The 20,223-nt window shown below is 38.9% G+C and overlaps 1 pseudogene; it reads left to right on the top strand.

Moving 5' to 3' along the window:
- LOC101658664 overlaps positions 1-16,801 on the top strand; it is a 121,471-nt pseudogene extending 104,670 nt beyond the window's left edge.
- Positions 16,802-20,223: the final 3,422 nt, after the last annotated feature.

Below are 20,223 nucleotides of genomic sequence, written 5' to 3'. Positions count from 1 at the left end.
GAACCCTTGATAATTTATAAATTATTATTATTTTTCATGTCTTACACTGACCAATGTCTCCCTTCACCCACTTTTCTATTGTCTGTCCCCCAGGGACGGGGTTATATGTAGATCATTGTGATTGATTCTCCCCTTCTCTCCCCACCTTCCCCTTCCCCTCCCCCTCCTGGTATCATTACTCTCATTATTGGTCCTGAGGGGTTTATCTGTCCTGGATTCCCTGTGTTTCCAGCTCTTATTTGTAACCATGGACATGCTCTGGTCTAGCCGGATTTGTAAGGTAGAATTGGGATCATGATGGGGGTGGGGGGGAGCATTAGAGAATGAGAGGAAAGTTGTATGTTTCATCGGTGCTGTACTGCATGAAAGAACTTTCTTAATAGGCTGGATGTGGCACAGTTTGGCGCCTTGGAACCTGAATCCCAGAAAGAAGTCCAAAAGCTCAACTATTTCCCAGGACCCTCATTGCCTTTGTGGTGACATTCTCAAGCTAGAGGAAATATGTGTTTGGGCTTTTAGTTAAGAAAAAAACCTGGGAGGTTAAAATTTGATTTTGTGGGTGATCAAGGCTAGTTTATATTCTCGGGTTTGATGTTTACTTTAGCACCTCCATTAAAAGGTGGCAAAGGCTCAGTCCAGCAGATAGATCACAGAGTAGTCTGTTTCCCTTCATCTGTTGTTGTGAGGGGTCGTCGAGTTGATGCCGACTCAGAGCAACTCAAGGTCCAACATAACGAAAGTGGTCCTATGCCTTCTTCACAGTCGTTCTTATGTTTGAGCCCATTGGTGCAACCACTGTGTCAAATCATCCTGTCGATGGTCTTCCTCCTTTTCATTGCCCCGCCTACTGGACCAAGAATAATGCCCTTCTCCGGGCTGTCTCTTCCGATAACATGTCCAAAACACATGAGAGAATCTCTCCATCCTTGCCTCTAAGAAGCATTCTGGTTGTACTTCTTCCAAATCAGGTTTGTTTGTTCTTTTGGCAATCCATGATTCTCTCAATGTTCCTTCATCTAGCATTCTGGTTTAAAGAAATCGAGGTTCTTGGCAGAAATAGGGTCCCGTGATCACTTGTTCTGTGGCTACACATTGGGCTGCTACCCTGCAAGTTCAGCAGTTCAAAACCCTCAGCCTTTCCTTGGGAGAAAGATGGGGTTTTCTACTCCGTAAAGAGTTAGCATCTCAGAAACCCAACCCACAGGGGGAGTTCCACTCTGTCCTATAGGGTCACTATGAGACAGCATCAACTCAATGGCAGTGTTCTGTTTTGTTTTGGCATATAAAATCATTATACATTAATGTATATAGACTATAGATGCAAAACAAACCTTTGAAAGGAAACTAGTCACAGTATTACTCAAAGTAAATGATTTCTTCTTAATACTACATCCTGCTTTAAGAACACCACAGAGCTGGGACAAATACCCAGGTTTTCTTCATCTAGTCAATGGCCATCAGAACCCTGCTTCATTGTATTAATGTTAAAAGTCCAATTAAAGGGAGCATCTACAATCTTCCTTCTGTTGTCTTTGCCAAATATTTATAGACATTAAACACAAAGTGCTGATTGCAAAAGAAGAAGAAAGCTCTTGCTGCTGTTCTGCCAGTGATAAAAGCTTTGTCCCAAGAACTTGGCTAACATTCTGACACATGATAGAATGTATATTATATAAAACTTTCTGTTCCAAGGGCTTCTTTCACTCCCATAGACCAGAAGTAATCTGGCGTTATTATCTCTGTCTTCATTACTTCTTATAAATGTATAGGTATCTTTTTTGATCAAGAGTTCATGAGGGAGGGTGGATGGGGGAGGGAAGGGGAAGAAATGGGGAGCGGATATCAGGGGCTCAAGAGGGAAGAGAATGCTTTGAAAACGATGATGGCAGAATATGTGCAAATGTGCTTAACACATGGATGAATGAATGGGTTGTGATAAGAGATGTAAGAGCCCCCAATAAAAGCGTTTAATTAAAAAATGTATAGGTATCAGATTGTAAAATAAGAATGTTGTTATTAGGTGCCATTGAGTGAGTTCTGACCCATACTGACCTCACGCACATCAAAACGCAACCCTACCAAGTCCTGTGCCATTCTTGTGATTGTTCCTTTGCCCGAGCCCATTGTACCCACTATGCCAATCCAGCTTGTTGAGGGCCTTCCTCTTTTGCTCCGCCCCTCTCCTTTATCAAACACGATGTCTTTCTCCAGGGGTTGATCTTGCCTGACAACCTGTCCAATGTCCAAAGTATGTGAGACCAAGTCTTGTCATCCTTGCCTCTATGGAGCATTCTGGCCTTACTTCTTCAGAGAGATTTGTCCGTTCTTTTGGCAGTCCACGGTACTTCCCTATTCTTCTCCAGCACCACAGTCCACACACATCAGTTCTTCTTCACGCTTCCTTTTTCAACTTTCACAAGCATATCATGGCTTGGGTCAGGTGTACCTTAGTCCTCAAAATAGCATCCTTGCTTTTCAATACTCTAAAGAGGTCTCGTGCAGCAGATTTACCCAAGGCAACCCCTCTTTTGGTATCTTGACTGCTGCTTCCATGAGCATGGATTGTGGATCCGAGCAAGACAAAATCCTGACAAGTTCAGTTAACACCGTTTATCATGGTGCCACCTATCGACTCAGTAATGAGGATGGTGGTCTTCTTTACATTGAATTGTAATTCTCATCAGCAAGTGCTTCAAGTTCTCCTTACATTCTCCTCTAATCCCCACCCCTCTCAGAACCAAAGAAGAGAGAACCTCACAGCAACTCAGTGGATGCTGAATCAAGAAAAAGGCAACTTCTAAACTACAAGAAAGCTTTGGTTTGCTCTAAGTCACAGTCCAACTCTGGCCACGTGGTCCCATGTAAATCTGCATTGGCCCACATTCCCAGAGTGGAACCTGATAGCTGGCTCTAGAGAGCATTAAAACAACAAGAAAAACATTGCAGTCATGTTGAATTTCAGCTTACAATATGACCTCGTAGGACATATTAAAACTGTCCCATACAGTTCCCAAAGCTGTAAATATTTACTAAAATAGACTGTCATCCCTCTCTCCCATGGGGTTGCTGGTGGGTTTAAATAGCTGTCTGTTTGGTTAGCAGCTGAGTGCTTAATCACGACACAACCAAAGCTCCTTTCTAGAGAGAATAGACTAGATTTTATTTGCAAAGTATTGTGTGTGCTGAGGATTTTTATATCAATACTCTTGAGTGAAGAGTCATGGGATGGTGCCAAAGGTTACATGTTCAACTACAAATCGACAGGTTGATCTTTGAAACCACCTGGAGATACCTGAGAAGATGGGTGTGGCTAGCTGACTCCCAGAAGTCGCAGCCTTGAAAGCCCTATGGAGCAGCTCTGCTCGCCATCGCCCGGGGCTGATGGTGCTGGAATCAAGTCACGAGCAAATGCTCTGATGGGGTTTCATCCATCAGTGATACTGGTACATACCTTTCCTTTCTTAAGTTGTCCTAATCAAATGTTTTTTGGCAAGATCAAGAATATGAGATGAGGAGTACAACCTCTTTAGATCAACTTCAAAAGATTTTAATTATTTTTTGTTGAATATTTAGAAAAACTTGTGACTAAAGTCATCCGGACTATTTGTATTTTAGTCCAAATTTACTTTTTAACTAGTTGGAGAAACATGGAGACTTTAAGTCCATGTTGGATCAGCTATCTTAAATTATAATTTATACACGTGTTATTTTTAACTAATTGTTCATACTTATTAGCATAAACACATTCACCTGACCCCTTATTGTCTCTTTTATGTCTATCTTCAGCTTTATGCTGCTGACCTCTGTCTCTCCATGCCTTCGCTCTGTTTTCCTGATACAATAGAAACTGCAGAAGTAAACCTGCATAAATATGCTCAGTTGATTTTTTCTTAAAGTGTCAGGGAAAGAATAATTTTTATAGAGAAGAGTAGGAACAACTGAATAACTGAATGCAAGAAAATGACCTCAAGGCATATTTCATACCACACTCACATATTAATCCCAAATGGATACTAAAGAGATAAAACTATGTAACATCTAGAAGAAAATATAGGAAAAAATTTCTGTGACCCTGGGTTATGAATAGACTGCCTATATAAAATCAAACAAAAGGAACAACAGCAAAAATTATTAAATTGGTCTTGGCCAATAAGAAAACTCCTCCTGTCCCCAAAGCAAAACTAAGAAAACAAAAACATAAGCCACTGATGGAGAGAAAATATTTGAAAATTATATTTCTGATAGAGAACTTGTATTGAAGCATATTTTAAAATGATAAGAATTTAAAAGTGGGCAAATTTTGGTTTTAATTTTGAAAGTGAGCAAAACACTTAGAGCAGATACTACATAAAACGAGATATGTAAGTGGCTAATATGGATGTGGAAATATGTTAAAAATGTTAGTCATCAGGGAAATGCCAACTAAAACCACAAGGAGATACTACTGTCTATCTAGTAGAATGGCTAAACTAAAAGACTGTCACTATAAAGTGTTGGTGAGGATATGGAGAAACTGGAACTCTTGATGTACACTTCTAGTGGGAACTGTACAATGTACAATACTTTGGAAAGCAATTTGGTAATTTCTTATAACTTAAGCATATACTTCCCATAGAAACGACAATAACAAAAACAACTAAACCCATTACCATTTGAATCTCATTGCGAGTAGAAAGGGTTTCTAAGGCTGTGTTTCTTCTAGAAGCCAACCGTCACGTGTTTCTCCCATGGGGCAGCTGGTGGGTTCAAACTTCTAACCTTTCAGCAAGCAGCAGAGCTCGTAAGCACTGTGTCGCTAGGGATACTGATTCAACCATTCTACTTCCAACTACTTAAAAAAGAAAAGAAAACATATGTCCACACATCTGTGAACAAATGTTTACAGAAAGTTTATTTTTAACAGTCAAATAATGGAAGCAACACAAGTCCTTCAATTGGGGAATGCATAAACAAATTACAATGAAATGCTAAACAAACAAAAAAGAACACCCAAATACACTGCCCTAAAGTTGATTCCCACATATAGTGGCCTTGAAGGAAAGAGTAGAACTGCCTTACAGGGTGTCTGAGGCTCTAAATCGTTATGGCAGCAGATCTCCACATGTCTCTCCATAGAATGGCTTTCATACTTGAACCACCAACCTTAGTGGTTACCACTCTGCCACCAGAGCTCCTTAATGGGATGCTTATTAACAATAAAAAAGAATGAAGTACTGGTATACATGAAAACATACATGCATCTCAAAAGCATTTGGGTAAATAAAAGAAAGCAGGGATTGACTAGAATGGGGCATAAAATAACTTTCTGGGAGAGTAAAATTATTCTGTATTTTTAATGGTGGTGGTTATACCTATATATAAAATTATTAAAACATAGGAAACTGCATAGTTTAAAGAAGTAATTTTTTATTTTTTGTAAATAAATAAGCTGCAAGAAAGCCCACCCCCAATAATTTCTCTAAGCTCAAAGAACTTTGGGGTAAAGCAAAATAATTTAGAATCAGAAAGCAATAGCAGGATATTCTTCCATTGCTGAAGACCCTGGGGGGCGGGGGAGAACATTTAAAGACTTAGTCAGACAAACAAATGTTAAGATAATTTGCTGCTGGAAGGTCTGTACTACAAGACATGCTAAAGGAAGTTTTTTAGGCTGAAGGAAAATATATCAGATGTAAATTCAGATTTGCACAAAAGAATGAAGAGCCCTGGAACTGGAAATGCATGGGTAAATATACTTTCTTTGACATCCTAATTTCTTTAAGCATTGTACATTATGAACTGTGTTCACCACTCCTCTCCACCCAAACTTTGAGCTGAAATCTAAATCCTGTAGCCTGTAAATATGACCCTGCTTGAAATGAGGGAGGTTTTATTTTGTTATGTTATGAACACAAAACACAAGGGGAAGAGGCCATATGAAGACAGACACACATGGTAGGTACATGTTTAAACCCAGGCACATGAGGATTGACATAGCTACAAGACATGGAAATAGGCAAAGGACTTTCTCTTAGAGCTGTACTCTGAATTTGGTCTTCTAGCTCTCTGTGAACAAATAGTTCCCAATTCTTTAAAGCCACCTAAATAAAATTCAGATCCATCCCATCTAGTTATTTATGACTCACAGTGAACTTACAGGACAAAGTAGGACTGCCGCATAAGGTTTCCAAGGGTCTAAAGCCCTTTGTAGGGGCAGTGAATTATTTAATGTGGCTCTTTTAGCCAAAATCTCCAACTTCCACCAAACGACCTTTCCCTGCATAGGTCTAGTAAGAAGGTGGAGGAAGATACTGATCGGATTCACCTGTGTGTAATTGTGAACAGGATTCCTTCAAGTGCCATCCTGCTGTGTATAAAATGAAATAAGCCCTTTGACAAGCAGGAGGAAGGGTGTCATTACCAGCAAGATCCCCGAGTGGAGAGTTCTGTGGACCCGAGATCCCTGCACGGTGAACCCCCAGGATCCAGATGACAGCTACAACATCAGAGGAGCGAGCAGGAGTCGAACCAGGAGCCAGAGCATGGAACAAGAGTGATGGACTTCCCCACCCATGGAGCAAGTTGCGGGTTTTGTTCAGGAGGCTTGCAGAGCAGGGTGCCTCTGGGCACATCATCCTGGAAGTTGGACTTTCTGCCCCACAGAAGTAGCGCTGAGTGCCTTTGGGCCGAGGTTTACTGTTGTGGGGCGCCTCGGGGCACTTAGCACAGGGAGGTGGGTTTGTTGACCCACAGAGTTTAAGCTGAATGTCTAAGGGGTTGAAATGTATACCCTTTGGGTGTTTATTAGACAACTTAGCAGAACTTCGTAACATGTCTGGATAAACAACCCCGAGCTTTTCTCACTGGCATTACAATTTGTTAACTTCCTTAATCAACCTTTTAATCATGAATTTTTCTGTGAGTTCTGTGAAGCCATGGCAAGGGAACCCAGAGAAAGATTTGATGCCTCCGATTGGTGGTATTATTTGTTACGGTAGCACCGGGTAAAGAAGACATTGCAATCATAAATGTAAGATTACCAAATGCTCTTAAAACTTTCTACCACTGATCTGATTCTAAGTCAAAGCAAGCCTAGAGAGCAGAGTAGAAATGTCCCTTTTGGTTTCCGTGGCCGTAAATCTCTGTGGGAGCAGAAATTTCCATTTTACTCCTGAGAAACAGTGGATGGTTTCAAACTGCTGACTCTGTCATTAGCAGCCCAACACATAACCCACTATGCCACCCAGGCACCTTTTAATGAATATATATATATACATATACGCATTGATAAAAATAAAAGCATAGATAAAGTAAAATATAAGATGTAACGTTGTATGTGATGTAGTACTATGTTCTGTGAAGGCAGCTCACCATCTGCATTGGAAATTTAATCTCCTTGAGGAGCGGCAAGGCTAGCGCTTCAAAACCACCAGCGGCTCCACCGGAGAATGAGGCTTTCTACTCCCATAAGGATTTCCAGTCTTAGAAACCCACAAGGGCAGTTCTACTCTCTCCTATATGGCAGCCATGAGTCCGAGTCAACTAAATAGCTTGGCGTTTGGGGGTTGTTGTTTTTTTTCTCCCTATCAGTCATTGATAGAACAGTTACACAAAATAGTAAATAATGTTTAGAAGATTTGAACAACACACTTAATCAGGTAGAACTATACATCATAAAACTACAGAATACACATAATTTTTAGTTGCAGAAGGAATAGTCACTAATTTATAGGCTGTGTCTCAATAAATATATGCAAGCCTAACACATTTTTTAAACATTGAAACTATTCAGTTTGTATTCTGACCACAGCAGAATCAAATTAGAAATCAATAACAAGAAGGTAACTCTTTGGGTGGAAAAGAATGTGTTTCTACATAACATAGGCTAAATAAGAAACAACAAGTAAAATTATAAATATTTTAATTGAATAATAAAATCAGAACATACGAAAATTGGGATGAAGTTAAAGCAATATTTGAAGGGAAATCTATAACTCTAAATGCTTATATTAGAAAAAAATAAATTAGTTATTTAAGCTTCTACATTAAAAAGCCAAGCAAGAAAAAAATGAATGTAATTCAAAGAAAGCAGAGGAAGGAAATAACACATACATGAGTGGAAATCATTAAAACAGAAAAACATGGAAAAAAGGGAAAATAAATGAAATGTACATATATTTTAGCTTAGTAAGTCTTAGATACATTTCTATGTTAATGAAATCACTAGCGTACAGCGTTAGCTATCACAACAGAATCAATAAGAATTTTTTAACTTTAAAATCAAAATAGAAAAATAGCTCATTAAGATCTCTATACAACAAAATACTATGCTGTCATTAGAAAGAATGTGGCATCTTTGTAGATATTGATATGAATCTGAGGCCTCTTGTTGAGTTTAAAAAGCCAGAGGCAGAATAATATGTTAAGTATGCTATAATATGTATATATAGGTGTATGGTTTTAAAAAAATACAATTATGATATACATGTCAATATGCATATATATTTTTTATTCATGTATACACCTTTTAAAAATCATTTTATTGGCGGCTCTTACAACTCTTATCACAATCCATACATACATCAATTGTGTAAAGCACATTTGTACATTCGTTGCCTTCATCATTCTCAAAACATTTGCTCTCCACTTAAGCCTTTGACAGCTCCTCATTTTTCCCCCTCCCTCCCCGCTCCCCTCTCCCTCATGAACCCTTGATAATTTATAGATTATTATTTTGTCACATCCTACACTATCCGACGTCTCCCTTCACCCGTTTTTCTGTTGTCCATCCCCCAGGGAGGAAGTTATATGTAGATCCTTGTAATCGGTCCCCCCTTTCCAACCCACCATCCCTCCACCCTCCCAGTATCGCCACTCTCACCACTGGTCCTGAGGATCATCCGCCCTGGATTCCCTGTGTTTCCAGTTCCTATCTGTACCAGTGCACATCCTCTGGTCTAGCCTGATTTGTAAGGTAGAATTGGGATCATGATAGTAGGGAGGTGGGGGTAGGAGACATTTAGAAACTAGAGGAAAGTTGTATGTTTCATCGTTGCTACACTGCACGGACTGGCTCATCTCCTCCCCGCAACCCTTCCGTAAGGGGATGGCCAGTTGCCTACAGATGGGTCTTGGGTCCCCAATCTTCAGCCCCCCTCACTCACAATGATTTCATTTTTTGTTCTTTGATTCCTGATACTCGTGTACACACTTTTTTAAATCTCTGGAAATACACACCAGAAACCAGTAATAGTGGTTGTTTCCAGAAAGAAAACGTGTGTGGCTAAAATGTAGGCATGGGATTATATTTCAGAGGGTTGCTTTTGTCCTTTAGAATGTAATGCTCTGTAAACATTCCTGTTCCAAAAAATACAAAGAAGACAAACGGTGATATCCTTAAGTAAGAAAGAGAAAGAGTTGGGGAAATAAAAGCACAACAGAGCGCTGCCAGGATTCTGATCTAGGTTCTTCGGACAGTTTGGCTTTCTTTAAAAGCAGCCTCGCTGTGTGTTGTTTATCTAGATAGGATAGCCAAGAAACAACGAGCTTCCGTGGCCTTTTCTCTCTTTACCCTAACAACCGTGGCAGGAGCTCTGTGCAGTATGCCAAAGGAGAGAAAAGGTACTGACGGACAAACCCACGGGATTTCCCATTGACTGCTGCAGCACGCCACACTTAGGACTACTTCTTTGAGCTTGCAGATTTCACACACGCTACGAGTGTCCTTTCTCTGCCTGTGGTGGAAAACAAGGAATGGAGCGACAATTGCTTCATGACTACATGCACAGATAGGTTAGACACAAAAGCTAGCAGTCAGAACATGCTATTGTGGCATTTTCTCTGTGTCAAAAACCAAGATAAAAGCAACTTTCTGGAAGCATAATGAAAATATTTATTTGTTCATCATATAAAGTACTTGAATTCCCCAGATTTTAAAATTAAAGTTATCCCTTGTGTTCAGAACTATTGGATGATTCTGCTGTTATGTCTAGCTCTTCAAGCTGCCAGGTTCTATTTTTTTTTTTCTGGGTTAATTTCTCTTCTCAAATATACCTTCTTGTGAAACAACGATAATTTTTGTTTTGTGAATTTTAGATGTCCTTTCTATTTAAATACATAAAATTTTAAACTTGTATCATCCTTGAGGAAGAAGAAAATTTTGTAAAAGTATGCAACGGAAGTCTGACTATTTAGATTCATATTTGTATAACATGCGTAAAGCTTGTCCTATTGAACAAAGAGTCCTTATCCGATTCACTTGGGCTAAGCACCAATGGAACAGAAAATATGGGGTAAAACTACAGTCTCAATACTTGGAATTTGTTTGATGAAGTCTTAATTTTCCATGAAGTACTTCATTTAAATCTGCATTGATTACCTTAACCCATGGGAAAGCTATTTTTAGGACAGTAAATAGTTCCTCTAGTCATGTAAATAAATATTATAGTAGTAGGTATCCATATGCCATTTCTTTTTTTATCTTTCTATTGGGGGTTCTTGCAGCTCTTATAACATTCCATACATCAATTATATCAAGCATATTTGTACATATGTTGCTATCATCATTTCCAAAACATTTTCTTTCTACTTGAGCCCTTTGCCACCCTCATGAACCTTTGATAATTTATACATTATTTTAATTTTCATATTTTACACCATCCGCTATTTCCCTTCACCCACATTTCTGTTGTTCCTCCTGGGGGCGAGGGAGATATGTCAATCATTATGATCAGTTCCTTTCTCCCCCTTCTCCCCCAACCTTCCTTTTACCCTCATGGTATCACTACTCTCATTATTGGTCTTGAAGGGTTTATCTGCCCTGCATTCTGTACCAGTGTACATGCGCTCATCTAGCCAGATTTGTAAGGTAGAACTGGGGTCATGACGGTGGGGGTGGGAGGAAGCATTAAAGAACTAGAAGAATGTTGTGTGTTTCAGTGCTATACTGCACCCTCGTCCCTTCCTTGTGACCCTTCTGTGAGATATCCAGTGTCTACAGATGGACTTTGGGTCACCATTCCAACCCCCCTCATTCACATCGAAATAGTTGTTTGTTTGGGGTCTTCTGATGCCTGATACCTGATGCCATCAACACCTGGTGAACCCATGGGTTGGTGTGCTTCTTCCATGTGGGCTTTGATGCTTCCCTGCTAGAGGGCCACTTGTTTAACTTTAAGCCTTGAAGACCGCAGACACTATATATTTTGATAGCTAAGCACCATCAGCTTTCTTCACTACATTACCTTATGCACCCATTTTGTCTTCAGCAATCATGTCTGGAAGGTGAGCATCACAGAATGCCAGGTTATTAGAACAAAGTATTCTTGCATTGAGTAGAAGTCCAATGTCCATCTGATACCTTAATACTTAACCTATAAATATATGTACTTAGACCTATATCCCTATCATTATATATTAATATATTTACATATGTACAGGTCTATGTTTATACCTCTATAAATGTCATTTGCTTCTTAGTTCTTTTGTCTTTTTCCTTTTACTTTGTTCATGTTCAACCTTCTTTCGGTTCTCTGTACTTCCTCTCACCTACATTGCACTTGACTGAACCCTACCAGGCATTCTATGCCCTCCTGGCCATCAATTTTAGATCCCTTGTTGTTCCTTTATCCTTGAGTTTGTTGGCTCTCTCCTCCTTTTCTGGCATCGCCTCCTCTCCCCTGTCCCCCTGGAACCATTGGTCCAGTTGTTTTCTCCTCGGAATTGTTTATCCTACCCATCTTATATAGATAGACATGGTAAGGGTGGGGGGAGAGAAAAAAGTAGCCTATGAATAGTTCCAGGGCTGTCTGCTGACCCTAATGAATGTTTTCCGATCGGGTCTGATATGGAACCCAGCCCTGCCCTCTGAGCCCGAAGTCTGTTTTCAGAATTTCTTAGGGACTTTGTTGCTTTGCTCCCTTTGCTGCTCTGTTGTGCCCCCTTCCAGTTATGCCCTCGTGTGGCGGGGTCAGACTGGGCACAATTCCCACACTGTGTCTCCAGTGCTGTCCTCCATAGCACTGTACCATTTCTTGAAGCATAAGAAACATTGGATGATAGTTCAAAGGAAGTAAAGTATCACTTAGATTTGTTTAAACTTTAGGAGAAGATAAATCCACAATCCTAGACAGCCTAGCCAGACTTTTAAGTCAGTCAAGAAAAATATTGTTTACTTCTAGAAATCACCAACCAAAAAAGACTTCTCCTGTTTCTCTTTTTACCTTTAGCATGTGTCAGAGCTTTATACATGAAGCCAAATTGATACTGGTTTGAGGAATTTGAAATAAAAAACAGATTGTATATAATTTATATTATCTCTCCTATGTTTTTATTCATCATTTAGTTATTTGGTCCTACTGAAATAAGGTGAATGAGGCAAAAGTTAAAAGTGCCTAAAATCAATGGTAGCAAAATTCCATCTTATAAGTTACAGTTAAAATAATTAAGTCACATATTTCTAGTATGTAATGGAAAAGTCAGTGAGTACTAGAGAAGGCACAAACATCTAGGATGAAATGTACTCCACCATTTGGAACTTTTACACCTTCCCCTCTCTCAGACCTCTGAGAGAAAAGTAGGGTAAATTCCAAAAGTAGAATGTTTTCCTGAGAAGCCAGAAGAAAAATAAGACATCAATACTGCAGGTTGAGAGATTTCCTTGGGAGACTTATTTCTATCAATACTAAAAAGCTACTGTTCTAATAAAGCACAATGATTTACTTATCATAAATCATATAAAATAATACTTCTATTGCTCAGAGATGTACAGATATGCAGTAGAATTATAAAAATGTACATAGAGGTTAAAGACATTGGATTTGTGAAACACTAGAGAGAGAGGAATGAGTTTGAAGAGGAAAACAGTAATTGTATTTATAATTCTTAATCAGAACAGGAGCAGCAGCAGCATCAAATATGGCATAGTGTTAATATCTTACAAAGCTGAAAATAGGCCCACAGGTATTCATTATGTTATTCTCTCATCTTATCTGTATATTTAAAATATTCTACAATAAAGAAAACACCATTTATTCTAGGAATGAAAAAGGTATATTCAATAAATCTAGCAAACAATTTGTTTAACATGGTAAGACTTCAATAAAATAAGGAAGATCTAAATAAGCAGGGACATAAACACATGTTTAAAGATAGAAAGGCTCTCTATTTTAAGGGCATTGTTTCCCCAATTAATCTAATACATTTAAAAAAAATTATAACATGTTTTTTTGTCCATAGAAAAGCAAAGAGTGAATCACTAATAAACTCATGAGATGTAGGAGAACTTTCTCTACCAAATGTGCCCTGCTAAATGTCAACCCTTATAGTCAAGGTCAAGACACAGTGTTACCACAAGGATCAAAAACGAACCAACAAAACAAAACAAAAAACCCTAGAAGTAGAAGCCTCCATATGAAGATTTCATTTATAACAGAATCGGCATTCATAAGCAATAAGGAAAGCATCGATGATTCAGTCTCATCTTGGGATAGTTGATATTCCATATGGGAAAAAATATGACATTAGAAATTAGTTCCCTACTTATACCACATAAAGAATTCTATATGAATTACAATGATGGATATGAATTACAAAACTGCTAAAGTTTCAGAAGACAGTTATGACAGAATTTTATTATTTCACAGTTGTTAGATGTAGGCTGAGCAAATAATCAGAGAAGTTAGCTTATATGAAGAAAACTGTGGCATCAAGATTGTAAGAAGGCTTATTAACAACCTGTGATAGGCAGATGATACAGCCTGCTTGCTAAAAGGGAGGACTTGAAGCACTCGCTGATGAAGAACACAGATTTCAGCCTTCAGTATAGATTACAACTCAATGTAAAGAAGACCAAAATCCTCACAACTGGACCCCTGGGTAACATCACAATAAATGGAGAAGAGATTGACGTTGTCAAAGATTTTGTCTTGCTTGGATCCACAACCACTGCTCATGGAAGCAGCAATCAAGAGCTCAAACAATACATTTTAAGTACATCTGCTGTATAAGACCTCTTTAGAGTATTGAAAAGTGAGGATATTATTTTGAGGACTAACGTGTGCTTAACGCAAGCCATAGTGTTTTCCATTGCCTGATATGCATGTGAAAGTGGGGCATTGAATCGGAAAGACAGGAGGAGAATTAATGGATTTGAATGATGGTGCTAGAGAAGAATATTGAAAGTACCATGGACTGCTAAAAGGATAAACCAATCTGTCTTAGAAGAAATAAGGCCAGAATGCTCCTTAGAGGCAAGGATGGCAAGACTTGGTCTTACAGACTTTGGTCTTACAGACTTGGTCTTACAGACTTTGGACATATTGTCTCTTGACAATATGTCCTGGAAAAGGACATCATGCTTGGTAAAGCAGGGTGGCGGAGAGAAGAAGGAAGGCCCTCAATGAGATGGATTGTCTCCATCGCTGCAACAATGGGCTCGGGCACAGGAACAATTGCAAGGATGGTAAAGGACCGTTTAGGGTTTCATTCCATTGTGCACAGGATCACTGTGGGTGGAACAGATTCGCTGGCACATAGCAACAATAACCACGGTCTATCAAGCCTGATGTCCTTCATCAGGGCTGGTCCCTCCTAAGAACATGTCCAAAGTATGTGAGATGAAATCGTACCATCCTCAGTTCTAAGGAGCCTTCTGGCCATGTGTCTTCCAACACGGATTGGTTCACTCTTCTGACAGTCTGTGGTATATTTCATATTCTTTACCAACACCATATTTCAAAGACATCAGTTCTGTCCAGCTTTTGCATGCATATGAGGTGATTGAAAATAGCCTGGTTTGAGTTAGGCACACCTTAGAAGACAAAGTGACATATTTGCTTGTTAACACTTTAAAGAGATCTTTTACAGCCAAATTTCCTGATGTAAGATGTTGGTTGATTTCCTGATTGCTATCTCCATGGATACTGATTGTGAATCCAAGTAAAATCAAATCATCAATTTCAGCCTTGTCTCTGCTCATTATGATATTGCTTATTCACCCAGTGGTGAGGGTTTTGTTTTCCTCCGTTGAGATTTGACCCAAACTGAATCTATAATCAGTAAGACCTTCGTCTTCTTTCCTTTTAGCAAGCAAGGTTGTGTCTTTTGTATATCCGAGGTTGTTAATGAGTCTTCCTCCAGACCTGATGCATTGCAGGAAAAACCATTGCAGCAGTCCATCAGCAGGAAACTTCCAGAAATTCAAGCCAGATGTCAGAAGAGGAGGTGTGATGAAGGGTATTATTGCTCATATCAGATAGATCTTGGTTGAAAGCAAAGAATGCCAGAAAGCTATTTATCTGTGCTTTAGTGAACATGCAAAAGTATTCGATTATATGGATCATAAAAAACTGTGGATAACATTTCATGAAAAATGGAAATTCCAGAACACATAATTGTGGTCATGTGGAAGCTATCCACACACCTACAGGCAATCCTTCAAACAGAACAAGGGGATTTCACAGTAGGGAAGAATTCGTTTTTGAGAAGAGCAAATGTGCTAAAGATTTTTAAAAAGGAAAAGTGGAGGTCCACAGGACAGTGTCCGGTTGGTGCCTGTCTCTCCAGATGCTGCAGTCCCTACTCCGTAGTTGTAGGGAGCGACTGAGCCATGCTGATAGAGTAGATTGTGACTTCTGAAACAATCTCTATTTACAGGGACGTTAAAGTCCCCAGGACTCCAGTCCCTCTTCATCAAAGGATTCAAGAGTCTGACAGAATCATTTGTCAAAGGAAAATCATGAGTTACGATTACCAGGAGGAGCCACGAGGGCTTTATTAAATGGAGTAAAGTCTCAAGATATGGATCTTGCAACAGTGACCACCACCACTCAAACGAAGGAGCTATTTCAATCTGCCCAGAATCGTATGAGCAACAACAAAGGAGAAAACCAGAGAACAGTCACTGCCAGGTTTCATGAAGAAAAATTTGAAATTACTACACTACAGATGGATGTCCTCACAGATGGAAGACATGCTGAGGTAGAATTCACCACTGACTGGCAGAAAGATTCTGTGCACAGGGACTTTATTATTAATTTTACATTTCTATGCTTTCATAGTACTTTATTTAACTAGCTTAATGCTTATGAAGAATTAAAAATATGAAAGTTTGATGTGTCAGACATGCTAAATAAAGAGCACAGGGAGATTATCTTCAGTATTCTAGATATTTCATGTTTTATGGGAAAATTGCTGAAAAACCGGGAGACCATGATCCTGAAACTTTGGAATCAATGCCAGAAAATAGAAAAGGCTTGGCTGGGATATCAAGAGAGAGGATTTGAGTCGAATTGAAAAAAACAAAACAAAACCAAAAAAACCCTGTTGGTAACCACATACAACTTTTAAATTGATCTTATCTATGATCTTGATGTGGTTCCTTACATAGGTTTTACCTGCTATTATCACTTTAAATGAACTTAGCAAAGTCAGTAAAAATGCTGAAGATTTTTCCCCACAGCAGTGACACTCTTGGTCGCTTTATGCAAAGTACAGGATGATGTCACAAAACTGGATTTGAGACTGAAGATGTGAAGGAAGAGAAGAACCTTGATTTGTTGTACTTAAAAGTAGGAGAGATTCCATTAAAGTAATGGATAGTTCAGAAATATGGAAACTCTCAGGACATCATGATAAATTCTGGAGACCCTGACCTGACTGCTCATGTATGTGAATTGCTGAAGTACCGGGAAGATCATGCAGCAGTGGTCCATTCCGCTGTCAGTGGCATGACACTCTATTACAAGAGTTGTGAAAGCAGTGGGCGGAAAGTAGATACCAAATAGAAAAGAATGAACTTCTGAGCTACATCAAGAAGACGTAAAGCTGATGCTAGCTGGCTACTAAAAGGTGGAAAGTTTGGGGTACACCGAGGGTTTATTTCCCCCTTTCTCTTAGTGCAATTTCAGAGATCGGAATATACTGCAGAATAAAAATCTACTCTGAGAACTTCTCAAAATGAATAAGGGTCTTTATAAAATATAAATGTACATTAGGAATTAAACTCTAAAAAAGAAAGAAAAATTGGGTTACATTAAAATTAAGTTTTCTTCACACAAGGCATATACATAAAAAGATAAACTATAATTACGAGATTATATCAGTAATTCACATACCCCACAAAATGTTAATCTACAGAATATTTAAACTACTCCCACAATTTAATGAGAAGTCACAAACAGAAAAATTGACAGAAGAGTAAGTATTTCAGAGACGGAAAACAACCCATAATGGCTAATGAAAACATGAAAAGATATTGTATTATATTATTAATGAAATAATTACAAATTTAAAATCAAAAGACAGCACATGGCAGATATTATTAGTTGTCATCCAAATATCATTCACCCTTCTTCCTTTTTTTGAAAAGTTGAGATATGATTCACATATCATACACTTCCATAGTTCAGTTGTATTTTTAAAAGTTTGTATATACATCACCTCAATCAATTCTAGTGTATCTTCCCTACTACTGTATTCATTATTTGTTCCCCAGTTCCCTTCAAACATGCCCCCCATCTCCAGGAAGCCATTACATTAATTATTATCTCTAAACATCCACCCCTTATGTGCTTCATAAACTGGGAAACATATTAAAAAAGAAAGAAAACAGTAAATATATATTAAAAAGAAGGAAAGAAAAATGAAAGGACCACTGGCAATATTAAACCAGAGAAAAGACCTCTGTCAAGAAAAAGGCGAGAAACATTTAAAAGTAGAACAAATCCACAATGGGTTAAGAGGGAGGGAGATCATAGTTCCATCCGCTCTAATCAAGTTGACAATAGTCTCCATCTGGTTGCACGGTTATTCTTGTCCCTGGACTGTGATCAGAGGGGATCTACCAGAGGCTTAATCCATGTAGCTACCCAGAAGATGGATTTGCCTTCTGCAAATCCTCACTTTTCTTCTTTATTACAATTCCAAGAACCCTACTTTATTTATTTTAGTTGAAGTCACTATGAGACCTGTTTTTTAAAAAAAATTGTTATCTTATGCACTATTTGTGTGGGTGTTGTTTTTTTAATTAAAGAGGAAGAAAAGAATCTCTTTTTGTATCAGTTTATATATGCATGCAGAAGAACAAACATAAACCCAACACTAGTGATGATTTGTGGAGCAGTGGAGCACCCTATAAGGGAAAGAATGAGATGAGGTAAAAGAGAGATTTTTACATTTCCTTTCACATTTTACGGTTGAGAATGCACTGGGTATTCAAAAATACTGAAGAAAAACAGCAACTCATCTTCCCACATTCCCTCACAGCTAGGGTAGCCAGGTGACAGTACTAACTAATGAGATATTAAGTGGAAAGTTCCTGAAGCTCTACCTTTTCTGATAAAAAGTTTAACAAGAACACCTTTATCCTCTGCCTTGGGCATTTCACTTTTCTTCTTCTTCTTTGTTTTTGGCTTTATTATTAATTGGGAGTTAATACATACATCATAGCATTCCATAGTTCAATCATGTCAAGCAGTATTATACAGTTGCTACCACAATCAGTTTCCAAACCTTTTTTTCTTCCTGGACTCCTTGACTTCCTGTGCCTTTTTACCCCACCCCTCAACCCACCCCACCATCACCATCCCTACTCCCAACCCCCCGAAACTCTTATTCTACTTGCTGTCCCTGTAAGTTCATTAATCCTGGACTTCGTATACTGAAAAACAGAAAAACAAATAGCACAACTTCAATGACATAATACCTCCGAGATAAACCCTAATATGAACAAACAAACAGAAAATGGTGAAAACCGGTTCAGATCCAGTGTGCTTCAGAGGGGCGTCCACTAACAATGCTTTACCTATTCGAGTCAGGTTTACCCTTTTTCTTCTTACTGGAGATGGAAGTGCCATATGGAGCGTGGAGCAACCATTGAGTGACAGGGGTAAGGAAGATGCTTGCTAAAGATAGTGCAGGAAGCTACAAGAACCAAGTTTCTTGATGAGACTCTCAAGTCACTGAGCCAGCTCTGAACTACCTATTTCTCTGCTTCTTGATTAATCTATTCTAGTTAAGAAAAAGTCCTTACTCATACAGAACTAGAATCCACATGAAAGACTTTACCATAAGGGTCAAAGTGACAGTCAAAGATTGCATAATAACAAAGCACTGACAGGTAACTTCTGAGACTCAGAAGCAAACCAAACTCACTGCCCTTGAGTTGATGCCGACTCATAGCAGCCACATGGGACAGGGCAGCATTGCCCTTGTGGGCTTCTGAAACTGTAACTCTTTACAGGAGTAGAAAGCTTCATCTTTCTTCCACAGAGTGCCGGTACTTTAGAACTGCTGACCTTGAGGTTAACAGCCTAAAGCATAACCGCTATGCCAGCTGGACTCCTCACTAGCATTAAAAAGTAATCATAATTTCAAGGACTCATAATTTACCAGTTCTGGTTTGTATGAGGGTGCTAGGATCCCTATATAAACATGGTAAAACTTCGCCCATCAATTTATTGTCTTTTAAGTCAAAGGAAGATGCAATGCAAAGTACACCACAAACGGGAAATCTGAAGGGAAAAGAATTTTGGTTCTTGATTATCTCTCTTTTCTGAGGTATCAGCTCTGTAAATGGTATCAAATCACTGTTGAAGTTGAAATTTCATAATAAAAGACTTTTAAAATGATAAAATGTTCAATTCCATAATATTTTTAAAAATACTTTTATTGAGGGCTCTTACATCTCTTATCACAATCCATACATCCCTCCAGTGTGTCAAGCACATTTGCACATATGCCGCCATCATCATTTTCAAAGCATTTTCTTCCCACTTGAGCCCCTGATATCAGCTCCCCATTTCTTCCCCCACCCTCCTTCATGAACCCTTGATAAGTTATAGATTATTTTTTCCATATCTTACATCATCTTCCGTCGCTCCTCACCCACTTTTCCGTTATTCATCCTCCTGGGAGGGGGTTCTAGGTTGATCCTTGTGATCAGTTGGTTCCTCTTTCTCCTCCCCCACCCTCTCCTAATCCTCCTGGTATCTTTACTATCCTTATTGTCCCTGAGGGGTTTATCTATCCTGGATTCCCTGTGTTTCGGGCTCTTATCTGTAGCAGTGTACATGTCCTGGTCTAATCCAATTTGTAAGGTAGAATTAAGATCATGATAGTGGGGGGAAGGAAGCACTAAAGAACTAGAGGAAAGTTGTGTGTTTCATCAGTGCTATACTAAACCCTGACTGGCTCATGTCTTCCCTGTGACCCCTCTGTGAGGGGATGTCCAATTGTCTACAGATG

Source organism: Echinops telfairi, unplaced genomic scaffold (genome assembly GCF_000313985.2).
Source record: "Echinops telfairi isolate 266 unplaced genomic scaffold, ASM31398v2 ScPeMD7_2291;HRSCAF=2852, whole genome shotgun sequence".
Lineage (NCBI taxonomy): Eukaryota > Metazoa > Chordata > Mammalia > Afrosoricida > Tenrecidae > Echinops > Echinops telfairi.
Note: the sequence above shows the minus strand (reverse complement) of the source record. Positions and strands in the feature narration are given on the sequence as shown.